Source organism: Thamnophis sirtalis, unplaced genomic scaffold (genome assembly GCF_051295495.1).
Source record: "Thamnophis sirtalis isolate CommonGarterSnake01/CBP01778 unplaced genomic scaffold, rThaSir2_p1.2 scaffold_3, whole genome shotgun sequence".
Taxonomy (NCBI): domain Eukaryota; kingdom Metazoa; phylum Chordata; class Lepidosauria; order Squamata; family Natricidae; genus Thamnophis; species Thamnophis sirtalis.
The window spans coordinates 15,365,055-15,378,563 of record NW_028261383.1 but is presented as its reverse complement, the minus strand read 5'-3'; positions in this window follow the sequence as shown (position 1 = coordinate 15,378,563).

Sequence of the window (13,509 nt, the reverse complement as noted above, 5' to 3'; positions counted from 1 at the left end):
TAGATGAATGTAAAGAATTGGTCTGAAAACGGAGTATATTAATTAAATGACTTCTTGGCAGCCAAGGTGGCCCAGGGAAAAAGGTCCAGGGGAGATTCCTTGTGAGGCATCTGGATGGGTTAACTGGGGACAGACGAACCAGTTGGACCTCAGGAAGTGGACAGGATCCTTAGGACTGAGAGCTCAGCCATTGCCTTTAAACTCACGCCCTTTATGGCTGACGAAAGAGCCCTGGTGGAACAGGGGTTAGAATGCAGTACTGCAGGCTATTTCTGCTGACTGCCGAATGCCAGAAGTTCAGCAGTTCGATTCTCACTAGTTCAAGGTTGTCCCATCCTTCCGTCCTTCTGAAGGCAATGTGTTGGCCCTGTAAAGTGACGGGAAAGAGTTGTAAAACACTGTAAAGCGGCATATAAGTCTAAATGCTATTACTATTGCCATAAAAGCAGCCTGGAGGTTTCCCTGAGGCCTGCTAGGCCAAAAATGGGGGGGGGGTCCATCTTTACTCCCAGGAGGCTTCCCTGATGGCTGCTAGGCCAAAAATGACATGGGGTGGGCATACTAAGAAAGAAAGAAAGAAAGAGAGAGAGAGAGAGAGAGAGAGAGAGAGAGAAAGAAAGAAAGAAAGAAAGAAAGAAAGAAAGAGAAAGAAAGAAAGAAGAGAGGGAGGGAAAAATGAGAGGGAGGAAGGACCACAAACGTGGCACTAGATGCAGCTTCAGAGGATACCTTGAAAGAGCCCAGCAATCCAGAGCTGGAAGGGAACTAGTCCAACCCCCTGCTCCAAGGGCATTGTTAAAGGGAGTTTCTGTATTTTGACCCCACACACACAGGACTACATAGCCACGCCCACCCAATCACATGACACCACCACCACCAAGCCACACCCACAGAATCGGAAGGAAATATTTTTAGATTTCACCCTGATATCGAGTTTCACCAGTGGTGGGTTTAGAATCTCTTCTGTAGGGGTGGCCTCCTTTGTGGGAGTGGCTTGCCAGCCATGTGACCTAGTGGGAGTGGGCAACTTGTAAAATGTGGTGAAACTCACTTAACAGCGCTCTTGCTTTGCAATCAAAATGTTGGCTGAGTAACTCTGGCATTTGAAGCACGCAAGTCTTAAAGCTGTCAAGTTACAAGATCCTTGCACCCCTAACCCTTTAGAAAAAAAAAAAACCCCAAGGGTGTTCAAACCTGACAGCTTTAAAACTTATGGACTTCAATTCCCAGAATTCCTCCTCTCACTCTTCATCTTGATGATGTGAGGACGGGCGGGGGGAGGGAGCTGGAACCGGTTCTAAACGGCACTGTAGATTTGTGGAAACTCTTTCTATAGAAGAGCTTAGAACTGGCAGGAACCCACCCCTGAGTTTCACCCAGAATTGTTTTTATGACCATATGACGGTCAGAAACTACGGTACAACACCAGCACTGTTTAAAGCAGTACATATGTTTTTACTTTTGTTTTATGGTAAGTGGAATGCCAGGACAACTACACTGTGTTCAATATATTCATATGTAAAGAATAAAAATATAACTTCAAAAGAAAAGACTTGAGCTGCTTCCCAAACTAAAGGAAGACAATGGGAGGTTACATCATTGACGAAGAGAGAGAAAATTACAGAATGGATGGAAATATTTCTTTTTGTTCCTTGACACTTTCTGAGTTGCGTTTCCATACTGATGAAAACATTGAGAGCCATTAAATTCTGATATATATTTTTTTGCTTTCTTAGATACAGGCTGTGCTGTGAGGTCTGCAGCTGAGATGGTGGCAGTGCCCACAGTGTGGTGGATGGTGTGACCTGATTTCTTGTTGCCACCACCCAGAATTTGGTTTTGGGGGACCTGGGAACAGATCCTCAGGTTTTATAGATGCACATGGTGTGACTGTTGTGACATTGCTATCTCCGAGGCTTTGTTTGAAATTCCAGCCCAGATGACCTCCAAGTGCTTCCAAGATATAACTCAGAGTCCCCGTGTTATGGTATTGATAAACTCCAGCCTGGTCAAGCATTCATGCTGTGTGAATGTGGCCCTTACAGGAAGAAAAATGTCAGTTTATTTCTCTTAGAAACGATTCTTCAGCCACTTGGTGAATTAATACACATGATTAACTGACCCATCAGCTGACAGGTTCAACATCCAAAAATAAACAATGCTTAAAAGTTGCAAGTGTGAACGCAGCTATTGGTGAAGTGACCAGGTTAAGTGAGATCCATAGCTATGACCAGAATCAGTGTATGGTCAAGGCATGAGGAAAATAACCAGGAGACCATGAGTTCTAGTCCTGCCTTGGGCAGAAAGTCAGCTGGGTGAACCTGGACCAGCCAATCTGTCAGAGCCCTAGAAAAGAGTCAATGGCAAACCACTTCTCAAAAGCCTTGTCATCTATGATCTTTCTGATATCTTTCACACCCAGCTGGCTGAGGGTATGGGCCTTCCTGAGTCTGTCTTCAGTCCTACAAAACCAGCCAAGTGGACTCCAAATTGCTGAAATTGGGTGAAATTTTTATCTGGTTGCACTGTGAAGAAGCAGCAGCAGGAAAGCTCCAATCTTGACCAGGAGAGTGGTTTCAAGTCCTCATGAAGGCTGTGGGAAGGCTGAGAAGGAAGCAGGGATCCTGGAAGGCCACACAGGGCTGCAGAAGGTTGATGTTTCTTCCTGTCAAGGACAGGGAAGGTGTGCTGGAAAAGAGGAAGGCAGGTGGATCCCGTACCTGATCTGGCTCAGGCAGCCTTGGAAAATGTTTCTTTGAAGGAGGAGCCCTAATAGCAACTGGGGGAGGAGGGCAATGAAGGCTCCTGGAGAGCCAGGATTGAGGGGGAGTGAGGTGGGGAATGCGGGAGGTTTATGTGCCTTCCGGGCAAGGGCAGGGAGGGGTCTCTGGAAGAGGGGAAGGCAGGTGGAACCCACAACCCAATTCAGCCAAGGCAGCCTGGGAGTGTGATCAGAAAGCTCTCTTCTGATGGGGGGACCCTCCTCACATTCAGAGAGGCAGTTGAGCCACACTGACCACACAGACAATGTTTTCTTTGCTTTCTTCCTTCCTTCTCTCTACTTTTTTTTAACTCTGCAGTCAAAGTAACTGATTTGGAACCAACCTAGAAGTAGGGAGAAATTTCCTGACAGTTTAATTCTGGGCTGGGGGAGGAATAAATGTCTTATCACTACTTGCAAAGCTGGGTCAGAACAGATACATACTGTATGGAGAATGTAGGAATGCAGGTTAATAATACAGTTATGAAGAGGAACCCACTGGTTGTTACTTAATGACAATTTTCTTACTTCATCCCCCTACACATGATCAAGTAGAAAAGTCCATTATTGCAATGTGGGCTACCAGAAGCAAAAGTGGGGAACTAAATTAAGATTCTGTAACGGATTGTATTTCTTACAATCTGGGACCGGTTAGCAATTTCATATTTACCTAGGTGAAGACCAGAAATTATAGGTGGAATGAGTACTAGATTCATGGTGATCATTTTGATCAATGTGAATAATATTAAAACCACATATATGTTGACTATTTTGTTGTTTTTCTTTTCTTTCAACATGTCCAATTTCTTCCATAATTTGAAATTTAAGAAAAATATCTTCAGTGAGGAGAGAGGAAGCAGTACAAGGACGTGAGGAATTGGGCAAGATTACTTTTGTCAGAGGAAATGTCTCTCTTGCTCTTCAGTTTGGAAGAGTCCCTCATATTTGCTTTCTTAGCAACCTTTGATATTTTTTTCAATTTGAGGAATGGTATCAAGTCAATGGATTTTGCTCACCCAAACCATTTTCACATTACAGGGCAAAGAATAGAATAGGATACTTTACTGTAATGGCCAAGAGTGATTGGAAACACAAGGAATTGGTCTGTGGTGCATAAGCTTTCAGGATGCTCCACATGGAGTTGCTCTTAAAGATCACCTGGAATGAACAAATGGTCCAAGAATGGAATAGCATGCATATGTTGGGTTTCCCTACATTTTATCATATTATACCCCTGTGATGTGAACTGCAGAGTCCAAGTTTAATTTCCAATTGAAATTTAATTCACCATTAAAGCCCTACTTTGCATAGGACCAAGGCATCAGTGGAACCTCCTCTACCTCGAGTTATTTGCCTTTCCCACAGGTATAATAGTCATGTTTTAGATATTTTATTTGGGACCTGCCTTTTTGGTTGAAACTCCTGCACTATTGAACATCCTCCCTCTTAAATTGCAACAAGATTCTTCTCCTCCTCCTCCTTCTTCTTCTTCTTCTTCTTCTTCTTCTTCTTCTTCTTCTTCTTCTTCTTCTTCTTCTTCATCTCCTCCTCCTCCTCCTCCTCCTCTCCCTCCTCCTCCTCCTCCGCCTCTTCCTTCTCCTGCTTCCAGGCATTGGGAAAAGGCAAGGTCAGTGCAGGATGAAAATGTGGCTGTTTATATTGATGAAGTTAGTTGTGGCAGCAGTTATTTCACTTTTGTCCTTCCTTTGGAGAGGGACATTGTTTTTGTAGTCATATATATTGAGAGGTTTTCCTGGGATGGAAGATACCCAAAGTTTGCTTTAAGATGTTCAAACATGTAAAGGTTTTGCATATGTATGCATGCTGCTATTTAAAATTTACTATAGCTTTTTCACCTCTCCTTCTAAGCTGTCAACCAAAGGTACTTCATGAAATGTGAGAGACTAAAATATTACTTTCTGTTTTTTTCAGACACTGAAAAATTCACCAGGTGTCCAAATGAAAAATATCCAACCAAGAACAGAGTCTGATGTATAAAGAATAACCTTCCTGTCCTATAAAGACCATCTGAGTATCATCCTGGTCTCCTTTGACCCACTCTTGTTCCTAACCACAGGCTTTGTTTTAATCACATTCTTTCAATACCTTCAAACTCTTATTGTTAAAGCCAACAACCGGGACCTTTCCTTCACCCTCCTGATTTCCCTCCTCCTTTCCTTCTTGTCTCCTTTTCTCTTCATTGGTTGACCTAGAAAAGCCACCTGTCTTTTGCAACAAACAGTGTTCAGCGTTGTCTTCTCAGTAGCTGTGTCTTCTGTGTTGGGCAAAACAATCACAGTGGTGCTGCCTTTCCTGGCCTCAAAACCAGTAAAAAAAGTAAGAAGATGGTTGGGGAAGTGCTTGAGCAACTCCATTATGCTTTGTGGTTGTTCTGGTCAGATTTTCATCTCTATCATGTGGTTGGTAATTTCTCCCCCATAAAGGCCAGGAGATGACTCATATGTCTCTTCTCTTGAAGAGTTGCTTAAGACAAATATTGGTTGACCTGTGTGCTTAGGAAAAGTAGGATTACAAATAGTTTAAAAAAACATAAACATTATTTTTTTGTTTATTATTTATGTATTTTATGATTATCTTGAATTTTTTGTTTTACGAACAAACCTCACATATTTATTTCCTTCAATTTTAATAAACATAAGTTGTCAAATAAATGCAAAGGAAGCAAAAAACCCAATAATAATGGATAATTAAAAGTTATGAGCCTAAGAAACAATTGAACAGTCATTCCTCTGCTTTTGTCATTAGATGTTCCTTAGTGTTTAGATCTGGTCTCAGGATGATAATGTAGCACTTGGGGAAGAAGATGCAGCCAAGCAGTCCAGCACCAGAGGCCAAAATGGAGAAGACCTGCACGGCCACCATGGACTTCCCTTTGGTGCTCAGGTAGGTAGGCAGGAAAGAGATCCAGACACTGCAGAAGACCAGCATGCTGAAGGTGATCAGCTTGGCTTCGTTGAAGGCCCCAGGCAGGTTTCTGGCCAGGAAAGCCACAGTGAAGCAAATGGCAGCCAGGAAGCCCATATAGCCAAGGACAACATAAAACAAGGTGACAGAGCCTTCATTGCATTGAAGGATAATCTCTCCAGGCTGGGAGTGCAGATCAGAGTCAGGGAATGGGGGTGATATTCCCAACCACATGACACAGATGAGAAATTGGACACCAGAACAAGAAAGGATGATGGAGTTGGCCAAGCTCTTCCCCAACCATCTTCTCAACCTGTTTCCTGGTTTTGAGGCCAGGAAGGCCAGCACCACTGTGATTGTTTTGGCCAACACAGAAGACACGGCTACTGAGAAGACGATGCTGAACATTGTTTGTTGGAGAAGACAGGTGGCTTTCCTTGGATGTCCAATGAAGAGAAAGGAGGACAAAAAGCAAAGCAGGATGGAGGACAGGAGGATGAATGAAAGGTCCCGGTTGTTTGCTTTGACAATGGGAGTTTGGAGGTATTTAATGAATATGATGAAAACAAAGCCTGTGGTTAGGAACAAGAGTAGAGCAAAGAACACAAGGATTATGCCCAGGTGTTCTTCATAGGACAGGAAGGTTATTCTTTTGGGGATACATTGGACTCGGTTCTTCGTTGGATATTGATCATCTGGACACTTGGTGCATTTGTCAATATCTGAGAAAACAAGTAATATTTCTTTCATAGTCTTTCAAATTTCAAGAAAATACATTTGATGAGATTTGATACTGAAAGGAGTGAAAGTTCTCAGTAAATAGAATATACTTACACTTCAGCAAAACATCCCCTATACATACAACTATAAAAACAAGAGCAAAACCAAAATAAAATTAAAAGAAAAAAAATCTGGTGCTGCAAGCTCCCTTCTCTGAGGTAATCCACCTGGTTCTTATCTTTCACTGACCTGATCTTACCTCATTCCAAATGCCTGGGAGAAGTAGCAAGTCTCCAGAATTTTTTTTTTATCAATATACTTTTTTATTTTCCATTTTCATAACATATAATCACATGTATACTATTACATAGCCAATATCCTTTTGTATTAAGTAGTAATTACATCAGTTCCTCTTGCCATCAACACCCAGAAAGATAAAAACCCATTATTAGCTCTTCTGCTCTCCCTACACCTCTTTCTTCTACCTCTCTCCTACCTCCTTTCTTCCCTCCATCATCCTTTCCTACTCTACTCCCCCTTCCTTTCTCCTCCTCCTCTCTCTTCATTCCACTCCTCCTTATCCTTCCATCTTCCCCCTTACCCTCTCTCCTATCCCTCTCTTCCCATCTTTCTTCTCTCCTTTCCCACTCTTCCTCTCATTCATTTGGTGTATTTCAGCTTCTGAGCAAACTCCATTCTATATTGATGGTATTTATGCTTCCATATCAATATACTTCACATATCTTAGTTTTAAAGAAAAAATAAGAGAAGACAGTATACATGTGCAATCATATTACTTTAAAATCTAACACCCCTCGTCAAACCTAATATACATCCCCCTCCCCCCTCCCCCACCCCCCCAGCCTTCCCTCCCCCGACTTCCCAGAACCCATACACGGTATAAATCTTTAACAAAAACAGTCTAGAATATATTTGAAAAAAGAATAGAAAATTGATAACATCTTTAAATTGAACTTAGTTCCTCCTTGCTAGGCTAACTTTAAACAATTTATATCATTCCTGATCTTATTCATAAGCTATCTGGAATTTCTTAGTCCCATATTTATTTTGTATATAATTGATCCATTTTTTCCAGTCTCATTTATATCTCTCGTTTGAGTAGTCCTTAAGATATGCAGATATTTTAGCCATCTCGGCTAAATTTGTGACTTTCAATGTCCATTCTTGAATTGTAGGCAAATCTTCCTTCTTCCAGTATTGCGCCACCAACAATCTAGCTGCAGTTATTAAGTGCAAAATCAAATTAATCTCTACAGCTGTACAATCAGTAATTATACCTAACAAAAATAACTGAGGGGTAAACTTTATCCTTTTTTAAGAACATTTTGCATAATCCACCATATTTTTATCCAAAATGCCTTAACTTTTTTGCAAGTCCACCATATATGAAAATATGTAGCATCAAGAGAATCACATCTCCAGCATTTGGGTTGTAAGTTCGGATATATATAAGCCAACTTTTTAGGATCTAAATGCCATCTATAAAACATCTTGTAAAAGTTTTCTCTCAAGTTTTGGGCTTGTGTAAATTTTACATTTCTTACCCAAATCCTTTCCCATGTATCCAACATTATTGGTTCTTCAATATTTTGAGCCCACTTTATCATACAATCTTTAACTAATTCTGTTTCGGAGTCCATCTGTATTAATACATTGTATAGTCTCTTTATATGCATTAAGCTTTGATCTCTTATTTGTTTAAATAAATTATCCTCGATTTGCATAAAACCAATTTTTTGATCTGTTTTCCACCTGGCCTGTAACTGTCCATACTGGAACCATGTTTGAATTACCTTTTCCTCTTTTAATTCATCCAAGGATTTTAGTTGTAGTACACCCCTTTCTAGGGTAAGAAGCTGTCTATAAGTAATTATCTCCTGTTTTTGTACTATGTTCATATTTTCTATTGCACGTCTAGGAATTGCCCACATGGGTATCTTATCATTTAATTTGTATTGATATTTTTTCCAAACCCGCAGTAAAGCATTCCTTAAAATATGACTTTTAAAATTCTTGTCCACTTTTTTGTTATATAGCAGGCAAGCATGCCAGCCATATACCAGATCATACACCTCGATATTAAGTATCCTATCATTTGTTAAATTAATCCAATCACTAATTACAGATAAAGCTACTGCGTCGTAGTATAGTTTTAAATTGGATAATTTCAAACCTCCCCTCTCACGCGCATCTTGCATTATTTTTAGTTTTACTAAACTAAGAAGATGGGGGGCTATTGAATTTCAAGGGGAAGTGGGTCCAATGCAGCAGGAACTGAACCAGAAAGAGCAGCTAATTGAGGACCCATAAAGTGAGAATATTTTAGCGAACAGACCTTTTACATGCCAATTATATCTGCTCTGGTGGGGCCAGCAGATATCCTCAAGGAGAGGAAGCACTGCAGATACCCTGGTTCTGTCTCGTGTTGAGTTTTGAAGGTGAGTTTAATTGCACTTGGGAAGAAACTGAGATCCTGTGGAGATTACACAATAGAGGTGTCCTATGGAACAACACATTGAAATCACAACACTATGCATGCCTTTACATTCTGGACCATCAATAAATTGCAGGGGTTTTTCGAGAACAACCCCATGAGTATGGGATAGAAACAGAAAACTGATGGCAGAAAAAGACTGAGTGCTACCCTTCGAGATTTTTGTTTTCATATTAATTTACATTTATCCCAATAATGTTTAAATCAGTTACTGATGATTGAAACACCAACTAGACTTTCAATCAATTCTTCTAAAAATCCTGGACACGCGGTAAAAGTTGTCTAACATGGTTGGATCCATGGATCCTCTTGAGAAGGGTTGTAACACTGCTTACTTCAGGGAGATAATACAGCCTATTCCAGTTAAAACTCATTGACTACTCTGGATTAGGGAGTATCTCCAAGCTGTAAGGCCTTCTAGAAACCCCTGAAAATGTGATTCTGTCAACAGCCCTGGGAATCACCTGGTAACAGAGCCCTGCATGCTGGTTGCATAGTTGATAGCATCTTCATGCATTCCTCTCTTACTTTCTTAGTGTTTATTTCTCATTGTTTTAATTTTTAATTATTGCTTTAATTTCATGCCAACAAGGGTCTCTTTGTGTGAAATAGACAGTCATATAAATTTGATAATTAAATTTGAAAATAAAAAGATCTTAAGAAAGATTAATTCATGAAATAATTCAAGAAGAGGAACTGAATCCTTTTTCTAGATTTGTGCAACAATTTTAAATGGAGAATGAGTTCAACATTAATATCAATGGATATTAAATAGATTGATCTTTTATTAGTTCTCCCCCTCACACTTTCTGTTCTTTTTAATCCTAACACAGCATGTTAAACTTTTTTTCCCTTTCAAAAGCAGGACTATATTCCTTTCTTTTGTTGGTGTTATAACTGTTTGTATCTCAATACTTAACAATATAAGAAAATTGGAAAGTAAGAAAAAGTGGGAAGGAAACATCCACTTGATGGTTTTATAATGAGATATCTGTTTGGTTTTCATTGTTCCTTAAACCCAAAATCTCTCCCTCAATAGCTCCTTCTAATTAGATATTTCAGCTTATTAGGATTTATTTTCTTAATAAAGATTGATGGATTAAATGTATGATTGATAAATATTTTGGCTTGTAATATAAAGTTGGTTTGAGTGAGCCAACCCCATTGAACTAAAACCATTCCTCAAGTTACAAAGAATTCAGAAGTTCCTAAGAAAGAGAAATATGGAAGGATACATCCAAATTGGCAAATGAAAGAGAGATTTCCTAACCAATTCACAATCTCCTTCTTCCTACCTCATTCTTTAAAATCTTTTTCTTTTCTCTCCCATTATGGAAGGAATTGGAAACCATGAAAATTAAGAACAAAACCATTAACAAAAACTATTGTCTTTAAAATGCATATCTCTCACCCACCTTCCTGAGTGGAGATGGTCCCCTCTGGACAAGGAACGCAGTCGTAGCAGCAAACTGGCTCTCCTTCTAGAGCCTTCCTGAAAAATCCAGGCTGACATTTTTCCACACATTTGGACTGAGGCAGAGACTGAGAAGAGAAAGAAGAAATGCCAAAGGAAATATGTAGAGGTTCATTATTCACGTAAGATGGAGGTAGACATGGACATTACCCAAATATTCTCTAGCCTTCACTTAGGCAATACGAAATCTCTAGAAACTTCCAAATTGTTTCAGGAGATACAATTGCAGGCAGATGCCTCATTTAGTTCCTCCTTCTTTTCTTGGGACATATCAGATAGCAAAAAATGTACCTTTCTACTTAACAAAATCTGACAGGATGAAATTGAGAAAAGATTCAAGCATCAAGTGACAACCAGGGGGTTCTGCCTAACAATGGAATTAATATGTATTCCTCTATTCTTCATATAAGAATGATTTTGAAATAAGATCAGGGGTTAAATCCTCCCAGTTCGACCCAGTTGACTCAAACTGGTAGTGATGATAGGCCATGATTTTCTGAACCAGAGGTAAAAATCCCTGGTGGCCCCCATCCTCGCCTGGTTGCCCGATCGCTGCTTGCCCAATCACCCGATCACTCCTGCACCGGTTCACTTCCGGCTGCTTGGCGCTTTGCTTCCCCCCCACCAACCCCCTATATAAGGTCTCTTTGTCACGTGGCCTATCTACTCAGTTCACCGACCCCTACAGGTTCAGAAGCCTCTCCTGGAACTTCTAAGAATCCTCACGGACAGCCGCCCACTCAAAAAGGTAAGCAGGCTAGAGTGTCCCCCCGCCTGGGGTCCCCTGGCTCCCCTGCCTGGTCTGGCTAAACCACCTGGCTAACTACCAACTTTCACCCCAGCCTCCAACTTGCTTATCTTTGAAAGAAATCCAAAACTATCCCCCACTTAAGATACAGAGGAAAAATTCCTTACAAACTAGAACTGACAACCTTAAAGGATACGCTCTTTATTTCTATATTTATTAGTTCAATTTATATGGCGACCATGCTGGTGAACTGAAGATAAAACTGACTGGCTAGTTTCTAAAACTATGGTGCACTCTTAAAAGCCAAAGCTCAAATTTAAGTAATTTTTCCCTTGAAATTGTCCCTTAATTCTTCTCATACCAGGATTCTTTCACACCAAAGTGAGTCTTGAGTACTTCAGTTTCCAAGCCATTATCATGGTAAAATGGGCAGCAAATAAATTTAATCCACCAATGGATAAATAAGCTCACATCGGACCAGTCACTATTATTTCATGTGAACTGAAAGCTTTGGACCTCCTTCCTAAATTCCACTATCCCAGTGGAGTTAAAGAGAGACAAGTATAACTATGGTGTCAGATCATTAAAAAATGGCACAGATGATGGGTCTGCAAACTTAGGAGACCCTGACTCTAACCAGGAAATGAAGGATTTGAGGTACTAATAACACTCTATAAAACCTTAGTAAGACCACACCTAGAACATTGCATCCAGTTTTGGTCACCACACAATAAAAAAATGTTAAGACTCTAGAAAGAGGGCAGAAAAGAGCAACCAAGATAATTAGAGGACTGGAGGCTAAACGATACAATGAACAGTTTCAGGAACTGGGCATGGCTAGTCTAGTGAATAGACGGATCATATTTGGGTGGCTGAATAGAGAGGTGGGAGTCAAGCTCTTTTCCAAAACACTTGAAGGCCAGACAAGGAATAATGGATGGAAACTGAATAAGGGGATATTCAAACTGGAAATTAGGAGAAATTTTCTGTGAGTGAGAGCAATCAACCGATTGAACAGAAGTTGCCTTCAGAAATTGTGGGAGCTTCATCACTGATGAAGCTTTCAAGAAGAGACTGGACTGTCATCTATCAGAAATGGTGTAGGGTTTCCTGCTTTGGGGGGCGGGGTGGGGTGAACTAGATGACCTACAAGGTCCGTTCCAATTCTGTAATTCTGTCCTTTCCCAATTGGTCCAACAGAACTTGCATTCAATCCTGATTTCATTTCATTGGATTCAATCCAAACCTGAAGTAAGACACTGGTAACAGAAATCCCTTCATCTCTAATATTTGAAGACAAGGAACAGGTGAACCTGAAGCTATTACACTGAAGTTCCTCAGCATATGATTTCTCTCAACAGTTTAATGGTGACAAATTGCAAAAGAGACAATAATTGGCAATGATTTGTGTCCTATATAATAATCACCCCAAATCTTATTTTGGATATAGGTAAATCAGCATTACATTACCTTATAACAATATTCAGAATTGTAGCATCTGAAGGATACTTTGGTCAAAAGAACTGAAGCCCCCTCGATCTATCTAATATCATTATGGATGTTTTACTCTGCACATTAAATTCTCAATGCAGGATACCCACTTTTTTGACTAGGTTTACCCCACTTGAAAAGGGTCGTAATTCTTTGGAAAAAATGAAGAAAAGTCATCAATATTTTCCCCACCTTGTTGAGCAACTGGAGCTGTGACAAAGCATCTTGGTTGATTTTAAGTTGTTGCCTTTCAAACATCCCCAAAATGTTGTTGATGGGATCCCCCTTGGGAAGAACTACCCAACTAACAATCCACAGATCTGCTGCTAGGTCTCCATTTTGATCAAAGTACAATTTAAACAGGGAAAGATTGTATAATTCCTTCTTCTTTAGAAATGAATGGAACTAAAATGGAAACATCCAGGAATTTTAAAAGCAGAAATCTTGTTGGTTTTTTTCAATCTCATATGACTTTTTCACATTTGAGTCTCTCTTCTGTGGTTGATTAACTTCTAAATATTGTGAGTTGGGAGAACAAGTGTTGCCACTTCTTCAAAACTCAAGAACAAAGATTCAATCAGTTAGTATATTGACCAAAAGTGTAATGAGAAGATGTATGTCAACCTTGAAGTGAACCTGGCTGAGGCCTTCTTTTTGGCTTCATGGTTGCCACAAGGCAGAACAGGGGAGAGGGAGGAGGAAAATTGGATAACTGGGGTTTTGCCGTTCAAAGAAAAAGTTTTCCTGAGGGAACCAAAGACATTCCAACAGGTGGTTTAGAGAGGAGTCAGCTTTCACCATTGTGTCAATATGATGTATCCAATAAACTGTTCTTTGAGGAATTGACCTGCCTGGGAGTTCTACTTTCAATGGGT